Source organism: Mustela nivalis (assembly GCF_964662115.1).
Source record: "Mustela nivalis genome assembly, chromosome: 1".
Lineage (NCBI taxonomy): Eukaryota > Metazoa > Chordata > Mammalia > Carnivora > Mustelidae > Mustela > Mustela nivalis.
The window spans coordinates 66,556,480-66,580,081 of NC_139020.1; the positions used below are offsets into that span (position 1 = coordinate 66,556,480).

Consider the following 23,602-nt stretch of genomic DNA (forward strand, 5'->3'; position numbering starts at 1 on the left):
ATTTTTAGGTTCAAAATGGGTATCTTATAGACAACATATGGATGGGTCCTGTCCTTTTAGCCAATCTGCAACCCTGTGCCATTTTATGGGCGCATTTAGGCCATTCACATTGAGAGTGATTATTGATAGATATGTTTTTATTGACATTGAGTTACCTTTGAAGCCTTTCTTTCTGTAGATTGTCTCTATATTTCTGTTCAATGCTATTCTTTGGATTTTTTCTCTTTTATAGAACCCCCCTTAATATTTCCCGTAGTGTTGGCTTGGTGGTTGCATAGTGTTTTAAGCCTTGCTGGTCTTGGAAACTCTTTATCTCTCCATCCATTTTTAATGTCAGTCTTGCTGGATAAAGTATTCTTGGCTGCATGTTCTTCTCATTTAGTGCCCTGAATATATCTTGCCAGCCTTTTCTGGCTTGCCAGGTCTCTGTGGACAGGTCTTACGTCATTCTGATGGGCTTTCCTCTGTAAGTAAGGAGCCTCTTTGCCCTAGCGGTTTTCAAGAGATTATACCTATAATCATAATTTCTCAATTTGACTATCAGGTGTCATGATTTTTTTTTTGAATGTATAATCTTGGGTGGAGACCATTCAGCCTCTAGTACATGAACGCTGGTTCCATTCGTGAGATTAGGAAAATTTTCATGAATGACTTGTTCCACTTTATCTTCTAGACTTCTTTCTTTCTCCTCCCCTTTAGGGATTCCAATAATTCTGACGTTGGAACATTTCATGGCATCATTTATTTCCCTGATTCTCTTTTTGTGGTTTCTAAGCTGTTTGTTCCAGGCTTCCTCCTGATCCTTTCTATCTGTTTGTCTCCAGATCACCAATTCTATCTTCTGTCTCAGTTACCCTAGCTTTGAGAGAGTTTAGATTAGATTGGAACTCATTGAGAGCATTGTGAACCTCCTCCCTTGTAGCTTTAAGCTCCGCCCTAACATTGTGAACATCATCTCTCGTTGCTTTCAGCTCAGCCCTAATCAATTCTGTTTGGTCATCCATGGCTTTCTCCAACCTAGCTATTGCCTGGGTAATTGTTAGCCTGAATTCTCTTTCCGACATATTATCTATGTTGATAGCCGTTAGCTCTGTTGCAGAAGGTCCATCCTCTGTATTTTTCTTCTGTTGGGCATTCCTCCTCCTAGTCATTTTGGTGGGAGATGACTGAACAGATGTAGCTGGATGTATCAACCATGGTGCAGTCAAGGTGCACCCTGGAACACTTCTGAGCAATCAGGATTCCCCACCCAAACGAGAGACAAAAGAAAAGAAAAAAAAAGAGATAGAGAGACAGGAAAGAAAGGGAAAATGAAAGAGAAGGTTCAGCTCAAATGGGCCCCAAGGTAACATTTATGAAGTAGACAAACAAAAACAGACAAACAAAAAGACTGATAAAAGTATATGACAAGAGAAAAATATATATATGCAAATAAAGGAAGAACCTAGTCAAAAAGAACCCCAAGTATAAGATTTATATACTATCAGAACAAACACAAAAACACAGAAACACTGGTGGAAGAAAAAGATGGGAGAGTGGTTATAAATTCTCAGTGTGTGCAAGGAAGGTTGTTTTGATTCTTCCTGGATGTATCTTGATATCTTTGTTAAAGGACTCAACTTTCCTAAGATAAAGGGGGATTAAAAATTGGTTTACCTATAGGGGTAGTATTTATTGGGGAAAGGGGATTACTTTGAAGTTTAACTCTATATGAATATTAGAAGATAAAAATAAAAAGGAATAAACTAGACTAAACTAAACTAAAACTTTTTTTAAAGGAATTCAAAAAATAGAAATGCAAAAGAAAAACATAGGTGTATGTATCAAAAAGTTCAGGTTAGAAGGTAATATTATGGAATTTGATGTACTGGACAGCTCACTGTGATGGTAAATAGGTTTAAAAAATTACCTATATATAAATAAAAAATGAACCAGAATAGTGGGAATGAATGAAAAATAAAAGTTTTCCTATGAAGTAGTGGTTGTTCTCTTATAGTCCTTTTCTTTTTTTTTTTTTTTTTTCCTTTTTTTTTTCCTCTTTTTTTTTTTTTCTTTCTTGGTTTGTTTTCTTGGGGAGGGGCCTGCCACGTGGGTTTTCAGTCAATGATGTTCCCTGAGTTAAGTCCTCCCGCCCCCCTCAAGGGGGTGGGCTCTAAGGAAACTGGGGTTTTTTTCCAGGCTTTTGTTCTCTGGAGGTTTTTATGTTTGTTCACTTTTTTTTTTTTCTCTCACTTTGACCGCTTTTGATGGTTTTTGTAGTTTTAGAGGAAAACAAACCGCACCCTGATCTCCCTCTCAGAGAGAGGCCTCAGTCTGGCTGCAGAGCCTAAATAAGTTCCCCCTTGGCTGCTGGCAGAGCAGGTTCCAAGTCGCAGTCCCTGGAGATGCAGGATCTTTTGCTTGTACCCAAAGCCAAGGCAGTGGTGGCTGTCTGGGCAGCTCCAGACCTCCAGAGAGGTTCCAAGCAGCAATTGCACACTGAGATTTTCTTGCTGGCCCAGGCTGGGAGTGCCTGGTCTTTCTGGTTCTAAGAGCGCCCGGCTTGCACACACCAACTTCAGGGGAGGCTGTGGGTCACGCCTGAGTCTCAGGCTCTGAGAACGGGGTGCAGGTCCGAAAGCACCAGGCTGGGCCTTAGGTGTGCACCTCTCTGGGGGGAGAGTTTGGTGCAGGCGTCTTAGGCTCTGAAACAATGGCGCGTATCAAAGGGCACTGGCTGGGCCTTTGTATCTCTCTCAGGGGAGTATCTCAGGCTCTACAGTAGGGCTCCCGCATTCTGCCGCCAGGCGTGGCTCCCATCCCCTCACAGCAAATGGACCCCAAGCGTTCTCAGGTGCGCTGGTGGCTTAGGGACCAAGAGCTGGTTTCTCCGCCACACTATCTCTGCCTCAGTGCCAGGGGATACTGTCCTGGGACCGGGGACTTAAGCCCCTGTCCCTAGCCGCCTCAGGGGGACTTTCTTACCTCTTAAAGAGAACAGCTTTTTTTTTTTTTTAAAGATTTTATTTATTTATTTGACAGACAGAGATCACAAGTAGGCAGAGAGGCAGAGAGAGAGAGAGAGAGAGAGAGAGAGAGAGAGAGAGGGAAGCAGGCTTCCTGCAGAGCAGGGAGCCCTATGCAGGGCTCGATCCCAGGACCCTGAGATCATGACCCAAGCCGAAGGCAGCAGCCCAAACCACTGAGCCACCCAGGCGCCCCGAGAACAGCATTTTTCACAACAGTCTTCATCTCCACAATATTTGCTCTGGTAAGATCTCCCACAGTAAGAAAGCATAGAGGAACCTGGCTCGCTGTGCATTAAGTAAGGACACTGGGACGAGGTCACATATCTCCCTCTGGATGCCAAATGTAAGACGCTTCTGAAATTAAGAAAGTAGTAGTTCCATGTTGTGCCAGCCCAGGCAGTTGGAAAATACTGTAATCATCCCTAAGAAAATCATATAATATTTATTGAATTAAAATTCTTTATAGATAATTCTATTTCTTTAGATTTACTTTTGTTTTGTTGTGTTGTTTACCTGCAGAATTGTAAAGTTTAAGAGTCAAAAAGTGTAAATATAGATTCTGTGGGATTATGGACATTGGGGAGGGTATGTGCTTTGGTGAGTGCTGTGAAGAGTGTAAACCTGGTGATTCACAGACCTGTACCCCTGGGGATAAAAATATATGTTTATAAAAAATAAAAAATTTTTAAAAAAATAAATAAATAAATAAAATGGAAAAAAAATAAAAGACTGAAACTTGGAAGTTCAAAAAAAAAAAAAGTGTAAATAACAGAATAAGAGACACATGTTAAAGGCCTAGCTAACTGGTCAATAGATGGGCCAAACACATTAAATGTCATCTCATTTATTCTTAATCACAAACTTCATATTTGAAACAACTGAGGTAGAGCATGTTAAAACAAAGCAAACAAAAAGCTCCCACTCTTCATTCCTCTCATTCTTTCTTCCTTATTTTCTTTTAAGGAAGAGAGAACTCTTAAAAACAGGTGAGGGTCTCTTTTCAACTACAGAAAAATTGAGGTGATTTAAATATTCAAGTGCTGAGAGGAGCACAAAAAGTGAAGCTCCCACTGATATTTTCATCAAGGAATGGCTGTACAGCTCAATAGCTATTCCCCATGAAATAGAGGCCAGAAGAGCCAATGTCAAGTCATTAAGAAAATCACTGCCCTATGGGAACACTAGTCCCACAGGCAATTTGAGATCTTTCATGCCAATTAGTTGAAGAATCTCTCCTTTTTTATAACCTTCTCCTCCCATGTTTCCCTCAGTATGCTCACATATGCACACACCTTCACAGTGAAGCCTTTGACACATATATATCCCCATACTCTTCCAGCAGCCCAAGGTTTCCTTTCCAAGGGCCTATAAGAATTTCTTGGTAAAATCAGACCCAGAACGTCCCTGTTTGCCTAGCTTAGAGATAAGAGTTTAGATTTATTAAGGATAGATCAGTGCTTTCCTAGAAAAGAGATATTTAAAACAGTCCAAGAGAAATCCAGAAATCCCTCTCCATTTGCCATCCTCCTAATCAATAACAAATATTAATCAGTAACTTGATGAGAAAAGGGAAACTGTTGGCAACTTTGTGTCTATTTCTTCTTGTAACAGGAAAAATGGAAAAAAAACAAACAGAAAAGTGGATGGTCAGTAGTTGCTAAGCAACAGAAGAAGACAAATGTTCAGCTACTCAGCTAGCTGTCAATCCTCTGGAGCAGGATAACAAATCCCAGCAATGCCATATATTTAGGTGTTATGATGACAATTACAGCTTCCCATGATCCCCTCACTTTTTTTTTTAAAGATTTTATTTATTTGACAGACAGAGATCACGAGTAGGCAGAGAGGCAGGCAGAGAGAGGGGGAAGCAGGCTCCCTGTTGAGCAGAGAGCCTGATGTGGGACTCAATCCCAGGACTCTGGGATCATGACCTGAGCCAAAGGCAGAGGCCCAACCCACTGAGCCACCCAGGCCCCCCCCCCTTCACTTTTAGAGAAGCCTAAAATACAATGGAATTTGGGGAAAAAAAAAAGTAATCTTAACTTGATCTCAAACCACAGAGTCTCAATAAATTGTTTAATTGACCTGCATAAACAACAGCTGACTGTTGTAAAGATTGAATCTGTCCACGACTGCATCCATATTTCTGGTTAATATCCTTTAAGAGAACTTCACTGATTAAATATAATAGCATAAGACTAGTAAAAAACCTGGAAAGTCAATCACCATAAGTATAGTAAGAGATGTCTACAATGAAGATACAACATATGCTAAGAAACAAGAAAGAGCCAAAAAGCAAGAGAGGATTTATGTACTCTGAGAAGATTCCTAATAGGAAATAGGATTAGTGGACAAAGACTGAGCTCAATGTTTACCAAATAAATTCTGACATACATTAGTACTACAGCATAACAAGGAACTAATATTTATATAACAAAAAGATCTCCATATTTTAATACTGCTAACCAATTTCAAGAAATAAGACTTAGTTCAAGAAATAGAATGGCACAAAAAAATTTAAAAGAATATTTGATACACAGTTATATGACCACCTACTCATATATCAAAAAAATGACAGAATTTGAAAATAAAAACCAGTATTGACTTGAATGGCAGTAATACCACAAATAATCCAGGTATATAAATCCTTACAAAATTTACGCTTATGTTGTAAATAATTTATTAGAGACTACTATTAAGAAAAATAATTTTATTATATTTCCAAGAAGACAAATGATTCAATTTCCCCATCTGAATCTTTTAATTCACTCCTCCATGGTAATGATCAATCATTTATAATAATGAGATGAAGCATATCCTCAAATGAAGCTACCCTAAGTTGTCAGTTCTAATTCACATCTATAAGTAAATAAAATAATTAGATTTGATAAATAAAATAATTGGATTTTTAAGATTTTGTTTTCATTTATTTTGACAGAGTGAGACAGAAAAAGAGAGCACAAGCAGGGGGAGCAGCAGGCAGAGGGAGAGGGAGAAGCAGGCTCCCTGCTGAGCAGAGAGTCAGATGTGGGGCATGATCCCAGAATTCTGGGATCATGACATAAGCTGAAGGCAGACGCCTAAGTGACTGAGACACCCAGGTGCCCCTTAAATGTTCTACCTTAAAAGGTTTTCATCTATAATGGCTTCTAAACAAGTATTAAAAGAGAAACTGAAATATTGATAAATTCAGTGAACACAAGAAAATGACAACTCAGCCAAAACTTTGATCTTATTTTTTTTTTTTTAAGATTTTATTTATTTGAGAGAGAGTGAGAGAGAGAATGCACAAACCAGGGGGAGAGGCAAAGGAAGAAGGAGAATCAGACTCCCCACTGAGCAGGAAGCTTGATGCAGGGTTCCACCCCAGGACCCTGGAATCATGACCTGAGCTGAAGACAGACACTAACTGACTGAGCCACCCAGGTGCCCCTAAAACTTTTATTTTAATGATAATGGAAGTGACTATAATAAACTCAACAACTACTATGCATTTAAAACTGTGTTAAATACTAGACAATCAAGGCTTCTTTATGGATGGCCATCTGGCGATGCTGTCTCTCAGTTCTGGCTATGACTTCTCCTTTCACACAGCAAGCCAAGAACCCTTCTTCAACTCCCACTAGCTCTGACACCCATTTCATAGGAGTTAGCAATTTCTCCCATGAACAGAAAAATTGATGCCAATCAATAGTAGTCCAATCCTCAAACGTAAGTGTAACCTAAAGGGAAAAAGCAAGATTCATTAGCTAAATTATTGCATTACAAAAGAAATAAATATAAATTTTATTTTAAAAACAAAGGCCTCAGCATTTGGAAAAATTTCTAAATGTGACAATATCTGTTTATATGGAAATTTCATTTATTCACAAACAACTCATAACCAAAAGAAAAGAGACCACTGAGCATACAAACTGGATTTTACAGACTCAAAGAACTTTAATTAGACACTATTAATCTCAACATTCTGAAGCTAAGTACAATCTTAAGTATTTTCTGATTTCCAAGAAAGAATAAAGAGAAGAGAAAAAGGAGGGAAGGAAAGGAGGAATCAATATTCACAATTGCTATATTATCTAAAATATCCAGGGTTCAAAAACAACATTAAAAATTATAAGACATGCAAAGAAATGGGAAAGTGTGTCACAAGGGAAAAATCCTCCACAAGAAACACCTTTGAGAGGTTCCAGATGTTGGGGATGTCAAAGACTTCAAAGAAGACAAATGTGGTCAAAGAACAAAAGAAAAACGTGTTAAATAAAGTAAAGGAAGGTATGACAACAATGTCTCATCAAGTAGAGGATAAAAATAAAAGGAAAGAAATGATTTTTTAAAAATGGAAATACTCAAGGTGAAGAGTATAATAACAGAATAAATCACTATAGACCTCAACATTAAATGTAAGTTAGCAAAAGAATGAGCAAATATGAAGATATATCAATAAAGACTATGCAAAAAAAAAACTATAATCCTCTGCTATTTCCGAATAAATTCATTTTTTTACTTAAATAAATGTTTTCTTTGCTCTGTTTAGAGTTAACAGAGCAAAACTGTATTGGAGCAAGGAAATGACAAGAGATAGTAACTAAAATCCAAGGAACAAATAAAGAAAAACACAAATCTTAAGAATTTTAATGTAACAAACTATATAAATATGCATTTTTCTCTCTTCTCACCTTCTTTAAACACACAAAATTATATAAATAACAATGTACTATTAGGTTTGTGACACCTACAGGTATGCATGTATAGCACAAAAAAAGAATAGCACTATACAAGAATTATGCTTCTATATCTCACTGGAATTAAGTTAGTATAAATTTTAAGCTGTATTGTAACACCTTGAGTAACAACTGGGAATAAGTTCAAAAAATATAGAAAAATTACTTAAATACATTAAAATGTTACATTAAGAAATATTCACTTAATTCAAAAGAAATCAGTAAAAAATATACAGGAGAACAAAAGGACATAAGAGATATATAAAGTAAAAAGAAAAAACAGAAAGTAAAAAGATAAAACGTGTTCCTAATAACATTAAATGTGAAAGAGTTAAATAACCAAAGGTAGATTAACAGACTACATTAAAAAAACTGAATCCAACAATATGTTTTCTGTAAGAGACACAATATAGATACAAAATTATAAATAGGTCAAAAGTAGAAAAAAAAAAGTAGAAGGAAGGGAAAAGGGAAAGTATCATGCAAACCACAACTATAATAAATATGGAGAGGCCATACTAATAGAACATAAAATAGAATGTTAAAAAATGTTAATAAAAATTAGAGGGACATTCTATAATGATAAAAGGATCAATCTGTCAAGTATAAATATATACAGGGTGCCAAAATACATGAACAAAACTTGAAAGAAATGAAGAGAAAAAGACAATTCAAAAATAATTGTTGAAGACTTAAACACCCTAACTTTCAACAATGGATAGGACAACCAAGCAGAACAACCTGGTCTTCTAAGACAACATTCTAAATCAACTAGACTTAACAGACATCTATAGAACTCCATCCAAGAAGACTGCACATTCTTCTTGAACACACAGAACATTCTCCAGGATAGACCATATTCAGGCAATAAAACAAGCTTCAATATATAAAAGTATAAGGGTACCTGGCTGGCTCAGTCAGTGAAATGTGTGACTCTTGATCTCAAGGTTGTAGGTTCAAGCCCATTTGATATAGAGATTACTTAATATATACTTGTGCACACACACACACACACACACACACACACACACACACACACACGTGGAGAGGGGCTGTCTGTGTCTCTATTAAAATTACACAACAGGGGTGCCTGGGTGGCTCAGTCATTAAGTACCTGCCTTCAGACCCCCTCCAGGGTCCTGGGATCAAGCCCTGCATCGGGCTCCCTCCTTGGCAGGAAGCCTGCTTCCCCTCCCTCACTCCCCCTGTCTGTGTTCCTCTTTCACTGTATCTCTCTCTGTCAAATAAATAAATAAAATCTTTTAAAAAATCAGGTTTTAAAAAATTAAAAAATAAAATAAAATAAAATTACACAACATATGTTTCCTGACAACACAACGAAATTAGAAATTAGAAATAAATGACAAAAAAATTTTGGAAATTTACAATGTCTGAATTAAACAAGAAACTAGTAAATAACAATGGCTTAGGAAAAAATCATAACAAATTGCAAAATACCTTGAAATTAGTGAATATAACAAATGAAAACATCATATACCAAATTTATTACAGGATGCAGTAAAAGTAGTATTTTGAGAAAAATGTATAGCTATAAATGTCTATACTAAAAATAAATAAGGTCTCAAATCAATACCTAATCTTCCACATTAAGACACTTACAAGCAGGAAGACAAAGTAAAACCAAAGGAAGAAGGAAGACAATAATAAAGAGCAGAAACCAATGAAGTAGAAAGCTAAAAAAAAAAAATAAAGAAAAATCAACTTAAAAAAAATCATTCTGGTAAAAGGCAAACTGAAGCACATAAAATTTTCCAAGAGTTTATTAGAGCATAGATTGATTTGAATTGGACAGTGCCAAAACCAAATGTCATTGGTTAAAAGCCCTCCACTAACAGGAGGAGCAATGTTTTTACAGAGAAAATACTGAAGCAAAGCAAAGCAAAGCAATTATTTGATTGGTTAGAACTGAAGCACTTGCCTTATTTGGGGAAACCTCATTAACTGTGATTAGTTTTTCTCAAGTTTAAATTTCTTGAGCTAGAGTATACTGCCTCCGACTTAAGTTTTGGTTTGCTTATATAAACTACCAGGGCATCACCTCAGTCTAATGAACTTCTTGTTTAAACACTTTTAACAGTGTTGCTTTTTTAAAAAAGCAACAAAATTGAAAAACTTTTAGCTAGACTGGTCCAGAAGTGAAGAGAAAAGACTTAAACTATTAAATTCTGAAATGAAAGAAGGGACACCACTAGTGAATGTACAGAGGAAAAAATGGGGGGGGGGTTAATAAGGAAATAATGTGAACTGAATACCAACAGATGAGATGAACAAATTCTTGGAAACATACAATCTACCAAAAGTGATTCAGGAAAAAACAAGATATGAATAGATCTATTACAAGCGAAGAGGTTGAATTAGTAATAAATTTACTCCAAAGAAAAGTACGGGCCCAAATAGCTTGACTGGTGAAATCTGCCAAATGTTTAAATAAAAAATAACAGCAATCTTTCACAAATTCTTTCTCAAAACCGCACAAAGTCTTCATGAGAAAAGAGAACTATGGACAGTATATCTAATAATATAGATAAAACAATGCTCGGTAAAATACTAGCAAACCAAATCTAGGAAGAGATAAAGAGTATTATACAAATAACCAAATGGGATTTGGCCAGAAAATCCAAGACTAATATCTGAAAATCAATTAATGTAATAAACTATATCAATAAAATGGACAAAACCACATGATGATCTCAACAGATGCAGCAAAAACACTGGACAAAATCTAACAACCTCTCATGATAAAAGCACTCAACAAACTAGTAATAGAAAGGAACTTCCTCAACCTGATAAATACCATCTGCAAAAAACCCACAACACCAAGACTGATGATGAAAAACCGAGTGCTTTTGCCCCAAGATAAGGAACAAGACAAAGATGTCTGCTGTTGCCACTCCTATTCCATATTTTACTGGAGATTTTAACCAAGTCAATTAGGAGAAAGAAAGATAAATAAAAGACAACCAGACTGGAAAGGAAGAAGCAAAACTATCTATATTTGCAGATAACGTGATCTTGTATATAGAAAATCCTAAGGAATGCACAAAAATACTATTAAAATTAATGAGCAAGTTTAATAGGTTACAGGATACAAGATCAATATAGAAAAAATAAGTTTTTGATAGTTTATGATAGCATCAAAAAGAATAAAATGCTTAGCAATAAGCTTAACAAAAAAATACAAAACTTGTACTCTGAAAACTAAAAATTTTGAAAGATATTAAAGATCTAAATAAATCAAAGAGACAGCTTAACTTCAAGGACTAGAAGACTTAATATTGTTAAGATGATAATATTTCCCAAATTGACCTACCAATTCTACAAAATCCCTATCAAAATTAAGCCGGTTTCTTTGCAGAAATAGGCAAGATGATCTTAAAATTTATAAGGAAATGCAAGTGACACAGAAGGAACAAAATTGTTTTTCCAAGAATACAAAATTAGAGGGCTCGCTCACATTTCCTGATTTCATAACTTACTACCAAGCTACAGTGATCAAAACAGCACAGTATCGGGGCGCCTGGGTGGCTCAGTGGGTTAAGCCTCTGCCTTCAGCTCAGGGCATGATCCCAGGGTCCTGGGATCGAGCCCCACATCGGGCTCTCTGCTCAGCAGGGATCCTGCTTCCCCCTCTCTCTCTGCCTGCCTCTCTGCCTATTTGTGATCTCTCTCTCTGCCAAATGAATAAATCAACTCTTTAAAAAAAAAAAAAAACAGCACAGTATCAACATAAGGATATACATAGATCAATGAAATAGAATTGAAATCCCAGAAATAAACCCTCACATTCATGGTCAATTGATTTTTTTACAAAAATGACAAGAGAATTAGTGGACTTTCAACAAACGGAGCAGGGACACCTGGATATGTATATGCAAAGGAATGAAGTTAGAGTCTCATCATACATCAGTCACAAAAGTCCAAGTGGATCATATGTGTCAATGTAAGATAAAACTATGAAACTCAGAAGAAAACAGGAATGCATCCTTGTGACACTGAGTTACATAGCACATTTCCAGATATGACACCAAAAGAAAAAAGTTGATAAACTGACCAAAACTCACAACTTTAGCATTTCAAAAATCATCATCAAGAACATGAAAAGACAACCCACAGAAGGGAAGAAAATATTTCCAAATCTTATATCTGAAAAAAGTCTTGTATCCATGATATATAAAAAATATTTACCTCAATAATAAAAAAAATTAAATGGCAGAGGATCTGAATATTTTTCTAAGATATTCATATAATCAATAAACACATGAAAAGATGCTCAACATCATTAGCCATTAAGGAAATGCAAGTCCAAACTATAATGAAAGAGCACCACATACTCATCAGGATATATTCAAAAAAGAGAAATAAAAACAAGCATTGGAGAAAATGTGAATAGTAAGAACCAATTTACACTGCTGGTGTAAGTGTAATATTATCCAGATGCTTTTGAGGAGTTTGGAAACTCTCAAAATGTTAAAAATAAAGTTATCATATAATTCAGCAATTCTACTCCTAGGGATATACCCAAGAGAATGTGAAACATATATCCATGTAAAAACTTGGGGCACCTGGGTGGCTAAGTGGGTTAAACCTCTGCCTTCGGCTCAGGTCATGATCCCAGGGTCCTGGGATCGAGCCCCACATCGGGCTCTCTGCTCTGCAGGGAGCCTGCTTCCTCCTCTCTCTCTGCTTGCCTCTCTGCCTACTTGTGATCTCTGTCAGATAAATAAAGAAAAAATCTTAAAAAAAAAAAAAAACTTGTACACGAATGTTCACAGCAGCATTACTCATAATAGCCAAAAATCAAAAACATACCAAATGTCCATTAATTGATGAAGAGATGCAGTACATCCATACAGTGGAATATTATTCTGCAATATAAAAACTTAAGAACTGTTACATGCTTTACTGCAGCATTATTTGCAATAGTCAAGATATAGAAGTAGCCCAAGCGTCCATCAACAGATGAATGGATAAAGAAGGTGTGTGTGGTACAGATATACAATGAAATATTACTCAACCATAAAAAAGTATAAGATCATGCCATTTGTGACATGGGCAGATCTAGACTATATAATGCTAAGTGAAATAAGTCAGAGAAAGACAAATACTCCATGATTTTATTTATATGTGGAATCTAAAAAATAAAATAAATGAATACACAAATAAAAAGCAGCATCAGACATATAAATACAGAAAACTAAGAGTTGCCATAGGGAAAAAGGTGGCAGAGGAGGCAAAAATGAATGAAGGGGAGTGGGGGATACGGGCTTCCAGTTATGAAATAAGTCATAGGAATAAAAGGTACAGCATAAGAAATAGTCAATGGTATTATAATAGCACTGCATGCTGACAGATGGTAGCTACATTTGTGGTGACCACAGCAAAACATACAGAGTTTTGAATCATTATGTTGTATACCTGAAACTAATATAACATTATGTGTCAACTACACTCAATTTTTTTTTAATTTTCTAAAATAGATTTTAAAAGGATACATGTTATGCCACAGACAAACCCTGAAAACACTATGCTAAGTGAAAGACACCAGTCATAAAATACCACATATTATATGATGCCATTTATATGAAACTTCCAGAAGAGGAAAGTCTATAGGAACAGAAGGCATTCCATTATATTAGTAGTTGCTTAGGGAGAATGAGGAGATTGGAGAAAATTTGAGAGTGACTGCTGAAGCATATAAGGTTTCTTTCTGGGGTGATGAATATGTTCTGAAATTAGATATTGATGATAACTGCACAACTCTGTGCATGAACTAAAAATCACTGACTTAACTTTAAATGTGTAAGTGTAAATGTGCTATGTGAACCATATTGCAACAAAGCTATTTTAAAAATACATATTCAAATTCTGTATGAAAAAATTTTCAGAAGACTCTTGGAAGCCCAAAAATAGACTTTAAAAAATAGAGGAACATTCCTTTTCATGAATAAGACCAATCAACTTATAAAAGAAGGAGGGGGCACCCTGGGTGGCTCAGTTGGTTCAGCTCCAACTCTTGAGTTCAGCTCAGGTTCTGACCTTGGGGTCACAGGATGAGGCTCTGTGTCAGGCTTTGTGCTCAGTGAGGAGTCTGCTTCTTTCTCTCTCTCTCTCCCTCCCTCTGCTCCTGCCCCTGCCCACACACACTAAAATAAATAAATCTTGTTTAAAAAATGGAGAAAAAAAAATATAAAAGCTGAAGAAAACTTTTCCTTTGTTGTGTGTATATAAACCTTTTAATAAATAAACCTATGACTACAGAGTGGCACTATCAAAAAAAAGATAAAATTGAAAAATTAATGTTTGGCTTATCTGTGATTTCACTTTACATGGTTTTAGTTGTCCACAGTTAACCATGGTCCAGAAGCTGATGATCTATCAGAAGGTCAATAGTATCTTCACACTACATCACAATGCCTATAGCATTCACCTCACTTTATCTCATTGCATAGGCAATTTATCATCTTACATCCTCACAAGAAGGGTTAGTAGATTAAATAACATATTTTCAGAGAAAGATCACACTTATAAAGCTTATTATGTTATACTTGTTTATTGTTACTAATCTCTTACTGTGTCTAACTTATCATAGGTATGTAGGTACAGGAAAAAACAAAATATACACAGGGTTCGGTACTGAGTGTCAGTCAACCACTGGTGGTCTTGAAATGTATCCCCCACTGATAGGAGTGACTACTGTACTAGAATAAATTCCAAAAGGAACATAATTCAAAAGAAGGGAACCATACTCAACTACTTGAAGAAAATGTGAGAGAATTCCTTTATAATCTTAGAGCAAGAAAAGCATTCCTCACTGATAGAAAAGCCCACATATTCAACTACATTTCTAAAAACATACAATAAATAATCAAAGCCACATAGAAAACTAGGATAAAAATACTTTCAACTCATACCACAAAGCACTACTCTTCCTAATATATAAAATAACCTTTAAAACTTAAGAAAAAGATCAAAACACAAAATAAAAATAAACAAAAGATATGGACAATTCATGGGGGAGGAGCATACTGTCCTTTAACAAATGGAAAAAATGTTCAATTTCATTCATATTTTTAAAATATAAATTAAAACTATACTAAAATGTATAAAAGCTTGACGATATATTCATCAGGTTGTGAAAAAATAACTACTCTCATATAGTGCTGTTAAAATTGGAAAATGATAGAAATCTTACAGAGGGCAATTGTGCAAAACCAAAATTATATATGCCTTTATAATTTATCCAGCAATTGTACTTTTGGGGGTCTTTCCTAAAGATACACCCCATCAAAACTAAACAACATATGCACCGAAGTTATTCACTGTAGCATCACTTGCCATAACAAGATACTGGAAATAATCCAAATGTCCATCAATAGAGAAGTGATTGAATACTGGTATATACACAGTGGAGTCATACAGATATTTTTTTTAAAAATTAAAAATCTCCATGAGCTGATACAGAGTGATCTCTAAGATATATTGTTAAGAAAGAAAAAAAAAGATAGTACAAAAAAGGTATATAGCATAGTATCTTCTGTATAAACAGAAGGTAGATTGGGTGCCTGGGTGGCTCAGTGGGTTAGGCCACTGCCTTTGGTACAGGTCATGATCTCAGGGTCCTGGGATCGAGTCCTGCATCAGGTTCTCTGCTCAGCAGGGAGCCTGCTTCCCTTCCTCTCTCTCTGCCTGCCACTCTGCCTACTTGTGATCTCTGTCAAATAAATAAATAAAAATAAAAATAAATCTTTAAAAAAAAAAGAAGGTAGATTAAGAACATATATATCTTCTTGCTAATATTTATAAACAAAAAAAGATACAGGAATATCTTATTTTATGTACTTCACTTTATTGTGCTTCACAGATACTGTCTTTTTTACAGATTAAAGTTTTGTGACAGGCCTGCTTTGAGCAAGTCTGTTGGCACCATTTTTCCAACAGCAAATGTCTCTGGGTCACATTTGGTAATTCTCACAGTATTTCAAATTTTATCATTATTATTTTTGTTATGGTGATCTATGCTCAGTGATCTTTGATGTTACTATTGTAATTGTCTTAAGGAATCAATAACAATACCCATATAAAATGGTGAATTTGATAAATATTATGTGTCATCTGACTACTCCACTGGCCAACTGCTACTCTCTCTCTCTCTCTCTCCCTTCTCCTAGGGTTTCCCTATTCCCTGAGACACAATGATATTTAAATTAGGCCAGTTAATAACCCTTCAATGGCCTCCATGTGTTCAAATGAAAGGAAGAGTCCCACATCTCTTAAATCAAAAGCTAGATATTTATAAGCTTAGTGAAGAAGGCATGTCTAGGGGCAACTGGGTGGCTCAGTTAAGCATCTATCTTCAGCTCAAGTCATGATCTCAGGGTCCCAAGATTGAGCCCCACATCGAACTCCCTGTTCAGCAGGAAGTCTGCTTCTCTCTCTCCCCCCTGCTCCTGCTGTCTTACTCACTCTCTCTCTCTCTCTCTCTCTCTCTCTTTCTCTCGAATAAAATGAGTGAAATCTTAGAAGAAGAAGAAGAAGAAGAAGAAGAAGAAGAAGAAGAAGAAGAAGAAGAAGAAGAAGAAGAGGAGGAGGAGGAGGAGGAGGAGGAAGAAGAAGGAGAAAAAGAAGAGGAGGAGGAGGAGGAAGGTGGCAGCATGTCAAAAGCTGAGACAGGCCAAAAGATAGTTCTCTTCCATTATCCCAGCTCAGACAGCAAAGGAAAAGTACCTGAACCTTTAAATTAAAAGAACTACTCCAGTAAACACACAAATGAAAAGAAAGTGAAACAGCCTTATTGCTGATGTGGAGAAAGTTTCAGTGCTCTGGATAAAAGATCAAAACAGTCACAACATTCCCATAAGCCAAAGCCTAATCCTGGGCAAGTCTCTAAGTCTTCTATTCTTTAAAGGCTGAGAGAAGTGAGGAAGCTACCCACGAGAACTAGGAAGCTAGCGGATATTGATTAATGAGGTTTAAGGGAAGACGTTTAAATATAATACAAAAGTGCAAGATGAAGCAGCAAATGCTGATATAGAAGCTACAGCAAGTTACCCAGAAGATCTAGCTAAAAATCATTAATAAATGTGGATACACCAAACAACAGATTTTCAATGTAGACAAAATAGCTTTCTAGTAGAAGTCATTTAGGAGTTTCACAGCTAGAAAGAACTCAATACCTGGCTTCAAAATTTCAAAGTACAGGATGACTCTTTTTTTTTTTAATGTTATGTTAGTCACCCACTTTCCTCCCCCCAGTTTATTTCTTAGAGTCCAGTCTCTCATAGTTATCTCCCCCTCTGATTTCCCCCCTTCATTTTTCCCTTTCTTCTTAATGTTATGTTAGTCACCATACTGTAAGTCATTACACCATATGTAAGTCATTAGTTTTGATGTAGTGTTCCAAGATTCATTATTTACACACAACACCCAGTGCTCCATGGATTTTGTACCCTCCTTAATACCCATCACTGGGCCAACCTATTTCCCTCCACTTTCCTCCCCCAGAGCTTATTTCTTAGAGTCCAGTCTCTCATAATTACCTCCCCCTCTGATTTCCCCCCTTCATTTTTCCCTTCCTTCTCCTAATGTCCTCCATGCTATTCCTTATGCTGAAATAAGTCAAGCAGGATGACTCTTAATAGAGGATTATGCAACTAGAGACTTGAAATTGAAGCCAGTGCTCATTTACCACTCCAAAAATTCTAACCCTCTTAAGAATTATGCTAAATCTATTGTCTGTGCCTAGATGACAGCAAATCTGTTAACAATGTGATTTACTGAGTATTTTAAGCCCAATGTTGAGACCTACTCAGAAAAAAAAGAGTCCTTTCCAACTACTGCAGATAAGGCACCTGGTCACCCATGAGCTCTGACAGAGATGTAAAGGTAAATGTCTTCCTGCCGGCTGAGTATCCATTCTGCAGTCCATGGGTCATAGAGTATAGATGATACTTAAACAATATGGGGTTGGGGTGCAAACTGCTTGTGTAGTTTGAAATCTGCATATAACTTCTGACTCCCCCAAAACTTAACTGCTCATAGCCTACTGTTGACAGAAAGCCTTACCAATAACAGAAACAGTTGATTAACACATATTTTACGCTATATGTATTATATACTGTATTGTTATGATATAGTCAGAGAAAATAAAATGTTAAGAAAATAATAAGGAAGAGAAAATACACAGTACTGTGCTATACTCATTGAAAAAAAATTCATGTACAAGTGGACCTACAAAGTTCACACCCATGCTGTTCAAGGGTCAACTATAATTTTGACTTTCAAGTCTTACTGTTTAAGAACTATGTATTTTATAAGGATATCATTGTCAAAGACAGTTATTCCTCAGATGGATCTGGGCAAAGTACATCAAGAACTTTCCAGAAAGGATTCACCATTCTAGGTGCCATAAGGACATCTGTGATTCACAGGAAGAGGTCAAAATATTAACATTAACAGGAATTTAGAAGTTAACTCCAAACCTCAAGGATGACTTTGAGGGTCCATGACTCCAGTAGAGGAAGTAAGTGCAGATATGGGGCAAATAGCAAGAGAACTAGAATTAGAAGTGGTTCCTGAAGATGTAATGGATTGTTGCAATCTCTTAATAAAACTTGAATGGATGAGGAAAGAAAGTGGTTCCTTGAGATAGAAACTACTCCTGGTGCAGATGCTGTGGGAAATGCTAAAATAACAACAAAAGATTTAGAGTATAACATAAACTTAGTTGATAAAACAACGGCATGTTTTGAGAGGATTGACTCCAATTTTCAAAGAATTTATACTTGCAGGTAAAATGTTATTAAACAGCATCACGTGCTACAAAGAAACCATCTGTGAGTCAATTGATGTGGCAAATTTCATCATTATCTTATTTTAAGAAATTGCCAGTTATCTTAAAAACAAAACCAAAAACAAATTGGGCTCCAAGGTACAGTAAGTTAAGCATCTAACTCTTGGCTTTGGCTCAGGTTACGATCCCAGGGTTGTGGGATCAAGCTCAGAGCTCAGCGAGGAGTCCACTAAAGTTTCTCTCTCCTTCTGCCCCTCTCCATGCTCACTCTCTCTCTCTCTCTAAAATAAATAAATAAATCTTTTAAAAAAAGAATATTTGTTCTTTTTTTGTAGTTCCTTTAGGCGTAAGGTTAGATTGTTTATTTGAGATATTTTTTGCTTCTTTAGGAAGGCGTGTATTGTTATATACCTTTCTCTTAAAACTGCTTTCACTGTCTCAGAGATTTTGGACCATTGTGTTTTCATATCCATTTGTCTCTATGTATTTTTGGGTTTCTTCTTTGATTGCTTCATTGACCCATTGATTGTTTAGTATCACGTTTAGTCTCCATGTGTTTGTTTTTTTGTTCAGTTTTTTTTTTTCTTGTGATTTATTCCTAGTTTCATACTGTTGTGGTCAGAAAAGATGCATGCTATGATTTCAATCTTCTTAAATTTATTGAGACTTGTTTTATAGCCTAATATGTGATCTATTCTGGAGAATGTTCCATGTGTGCTTGATAAGAATGTGTATTCTTTTGTTTTGAAATGGAATGTTTTATATATATATATATATATATATATATATATATATATACACACCAGATGTTCATAACAGATATATATATTTATATATATATATTTATATATATATGCTATGAACAGATATGTTATATATATATATGTTATGAACAGATATATATGAACAGATATATATATATATATATCTGTTATGAACATCTGGTCCAAGGTCTCATTTAAAGACACTGTTTCCTTATTAATTTTCTGTCTGGAAGTTATTGAAGTAAGTGGAATATAAAGGCCCCTACTATTATTGTATTACAATAAATTTCTCTCTTCATGTCCATTAATACTTGTTTTATCTATTTAGATGTTCCAGTGTTTGGCATATAGATATTTACTATAGTTATATCCTCTTGTTGGATTAATCCCTTTATCATTATGTAATGCCTTTCTTTGTCTCATTACAGTCTTTCTTTTAAATTCTATTTTGTCTGATATAAGTATGGGTTCACTGGTCTTTTTTTTCCCCCGCTTCCATTTGCATGGCAAATGTTTTGCCATCCCCTCACTTTCAGTCTATATGCATCTTTAGGTTTGAGGTAAGTCTCTTTTAAGCAGCACATAGATTGATCTCGTGGTTTTTTTTTAATCCATTCTACCATTCTAGTCTTTTGATTGGAGAATTTAGGCCATTTACATTTAAAGTAATTATTGATAGGTATATACTTTATTTAAAAAATTGTTGTACTTAATATATAAAATTGGTTTTCTGGTTTTTTTGTGATTCTTCTTTGTTCTTCTCTTGTTTTCTTTGTGAATGATGAATATCTATAATGTTGTCTTTCTTTCTCTTTATTTTTTGTGTATCTATCATACGTTTTGGGTTTGTGGCTACCATAATGTTCATACATAATATACTAAGTAAATAGTCCATATTAATCTGATGGCCATTTTTTTCTTTTTCCTCTTCTCTTTCTACTCTCTTCTCCACATTTTATGTACATGTTGTCATAGTACATGTCATATTTTACATCTCTCTATTCATATTTTTCTTATATGTAAATATAGCCATTTCTTTTCTACCTAAAGCCATTTCTTTCTTTTCTACCTACATTTTATTATTTCTTGTAAGGCTCCTTTAGTTTTGATAAACTCCTTTACCTCTTGTTTGTCTGGGGAAACTCTTTATTGCTCCTTCAAATATGAATGATAATCTTACCAAGAGTAAGTATGCTTGGTTTTGAGATTTTCCTTTCAGTACTTTGACTATGTCATGCCACTCCCTTCTGGCTTGCAAAGCTTCTGCTGAAAAATCAACAGGTAGTCTTATAGGTTTTCCCATGGAGGTAACTTTGCTACTCTATCGTAGCTTTTAGGATTCTCTTTTTATCTTTAACCTTTGACATTTTAATCAGTTTATGCTATAGTGTGGGCCTCCTTGAGTTCATCTTGTTTGGAAATATCTGGGACTTGGATGTCTATCTCTCTCTTTAGGTTAGGGAGGTTTTTCAGTTATTATTTTTTCAAATAAGTATTCTAAATCTTTCTTTCTTTTTCTTCAGGGACCCCTATCAGATGAATTTGCTTGTTTTTGTTCAAAAGATTTCTTAATCTGTCCTCCTTTTTTTTAAAATCTTTTCTCTTTCTGCCGTTCAACTTATGTGCCATTACCTTGTCTTCCAGATCATTGATATTTTCTTCTGCATCCTCTAATCTACTGTTGATTCCCTCTAGTGTTTTTTTTATTTCAATTATTGTATTCTTCAGTTCTGATTCATTCAATATTTTTCTATCACTTTATTGAAGGTCTCACTAAATTCTTTCATTCTTTTCTCCAACCTAGTATTTTTATAATTGTTACTTCAAATTCTTTATCAAGCATGTTGCTTATCTGTTTCATTAAATTCTTTTTTTGAGGTTTTTTTCTCTACTCTGTCTTTTGAAGCACATACTTCTGTCTTCTCATTTTGCTTGACTTTCTGTGTCTATTTCTATAGATTAGACGAAATGGCTTGCTACTTTTTCGAAAGTTGTAGGAACTGTACTGTGTATGGTGACCCTTAAACAGACTGTGTTCGCTTGATGACTTTGTTGGCTGGTTGGAGCGGTGGTTATATACGCTAGTTACTCTTTTAAATTTTGACTTTTTACAGAGAAAATTAAAGAAAAACATTATATAAAAAAGAAATAGAACAAACCAAAAGGAAGAATTAAAATAAAACAAGACAAACTTTTTAAAGTTTAAAAAAAATAAAAATTTAAAACAACAATACAAAACTGCAACTTTTCTTCTGTGTCCCAGAACCACAGGACAGGTGGTATGGGCTTGTGGACCCTGGACTTGCTGAGGTTGCAAGCTCACAGTGAGCCAGACCCTGCTCCAATCTGAGGTATTAAGGTGGAGGGGAAGAGTATGCTCCCACAGTTCCTCAGCTCTTCTAACTGTAGCACTTCTTCTGTGTCCCAATATAATTCGAAATGCTGTGCTGAGTTCACAAAGTCTCTCTGATGATCTGACCCACCAGTTGTGGAGTCAGAACCCTCCAATTATGGCACCCAAACCTGCCCCTTGTGATGGCCAAACTACTCTGGTCTGGACCCTCAAGGCGGAAGAGGAGGGAGCATTCCTGCAATTCCATAGCCTCTCTAAACTGTGGCTTTTCTTCTGCATGCTAGTGCTTCTAGGACTGGGGTGGTTCTGTGGACCCTGGACTCACTGAAGTCACAAGTCGACTGAGATAACCAGACATGCCCACCACAATGTCTGGATATTGCTCTAGTCCTGGCTTCGAAGAAGAATATAAATGATGTTGGTCCCAAGTCTCTCTGACCTGAAGAAATTTCCCACAATTCCTCCACCACTTGGGAGAGTTCTAGTATTATCTCTTTTATATGCTAGTCCTCTTTTAAACCATGCTTTTTCTGTGCACAAGGGCAGAGGGATCTGTTCCAGGTCCCTCAATGCTATCCCTCCTCATCACAGCTTTGGGGGGAGGGTTCCCTTTTTCCGGTATCTCTCTGTCTCTTTTATTGTTCTCTTCCTGTTCTGTCTTTGGTCATTTGGTAGCTGTTCAGTCAGCCCACATTTCTTCTTCAGGAGGAATTAGCCTACTAATAGGTATAATATTGTGGGTTCCATGGAGAAGATGAGTTTGGAGTCTCCTACAGAACTCTTAGGTATAGTTATTTTTAATATGGCTCTCTTTAGCTTTTGTATAGAGTTAGAAGTTATTTACAAAATACCATTACATTCAGAAATCTGAATTTCTCTAGAAATTTACCTTCACCAATGAGTTTTATACATTCATGTGTCTTTATATTGTTAATTAGTATCATTTCATTTCAGCACAAAGAACTCCCTTTATCATTTCTTATAAAGCACATATAGTGGTGGTAAACGTCCTCAGCTTTTGTTTGGTAAGTAAAGTCTTTCACTCTTTTTTTCTGAAGGATAGCACTGCCACATACAGTATTGGTGACTGGCAATTTTTTCTTTCAATATTTTGAGTTTATCATACCATTAAAACAGGCCTGCAAAGCTTCCATTGAGAAACTTTGAGTTTTATGAGTTTCCTTGTATATGACAAGCATCTTTTCTTGTGCTGCTTTCAAAATTCTGATTCTTTGATTTTTGACAGTTTGATAATAACGTGTCCCAGTAAAATCCTCTTTGGGTTATATCTGTTTGGGGCCCCCTTTAGCTTATGTACATAGAAGTCCATATCTTTCCCTATATTTGAGATATTTTTAGCCATTATTTCTTTAAAGAGACTTTCTGTCATCTTCTATCTTCTCCATCTTGGACTTCAATATGTATACATTGTTTTGCTTGATAGTGTTCCATCAAGAGTCACATGTTCTACTGTCTAAGCCAAGACTAAGCCAACCAGGCACCACTTTTCCTAAGAGGTATCCTATCAATATTAGGACTAATCAAGCTTTCCTCTTTGCTGTAATTGCTAGAAAACTCAGAACCAAAGTTGGGTACAGGAACTATACATGACTTAAAGACATGCATATTCACGTACCAACTATTGCTTGAGTTCTACATTATGATCTTATTTTCAATTTCCTATTATCTTAATTGTCCTTTATGATAAAGCACCTCAAATACTTTTTGAAAGGAAGTTAGAGAAAATTGATAAATAGGCAAATAAATTAAAAGGCTACTGTAGGGACACCTGGGTGACTTGGTGGGTTAAAACCTCTGCCTATGGATCAGGTCATGATCTCAGCATCCTGGGATCAAGCCCAGCATCAGGTTCTCTGCTCAGCAGGGAGCCTGCTTCCTCCTCTCTCTCTCTCTCTCTCTGCTTGCCTCTCTGCCTACTCATGATC

General features: G+C 35.9%; 1 pseudogene across 1 annotated transcript in view; it reads right to left on the bottom strand.

The window, feature by feature from the left end:
* Nucleotides 1–23,602, bottom strand: part of LOC309841103 (DNA polymerase theta-like) — a 135,048-nt pseudogene that overhangs the window by 91,621 nt on the left and 19,825 nt on the right. Inside the window, exons 7-9 of the transcript in view lie at nucleotides 6,522–6,730; nucleotides 5,094–5,218; nucleotides 3,191–3,430 (exon numbers count right to left, since the gene is read on the bottom strand). The product of the transcript in view is annotated as a DNA polymerase theta-like (transcript). The remainder of the gene's footprint in view (nucleotides 1–3,190; nucleotides 3,431–5,093; nucleotides 5,219–6,521; nucleotides 6,731–23,602) is intronic.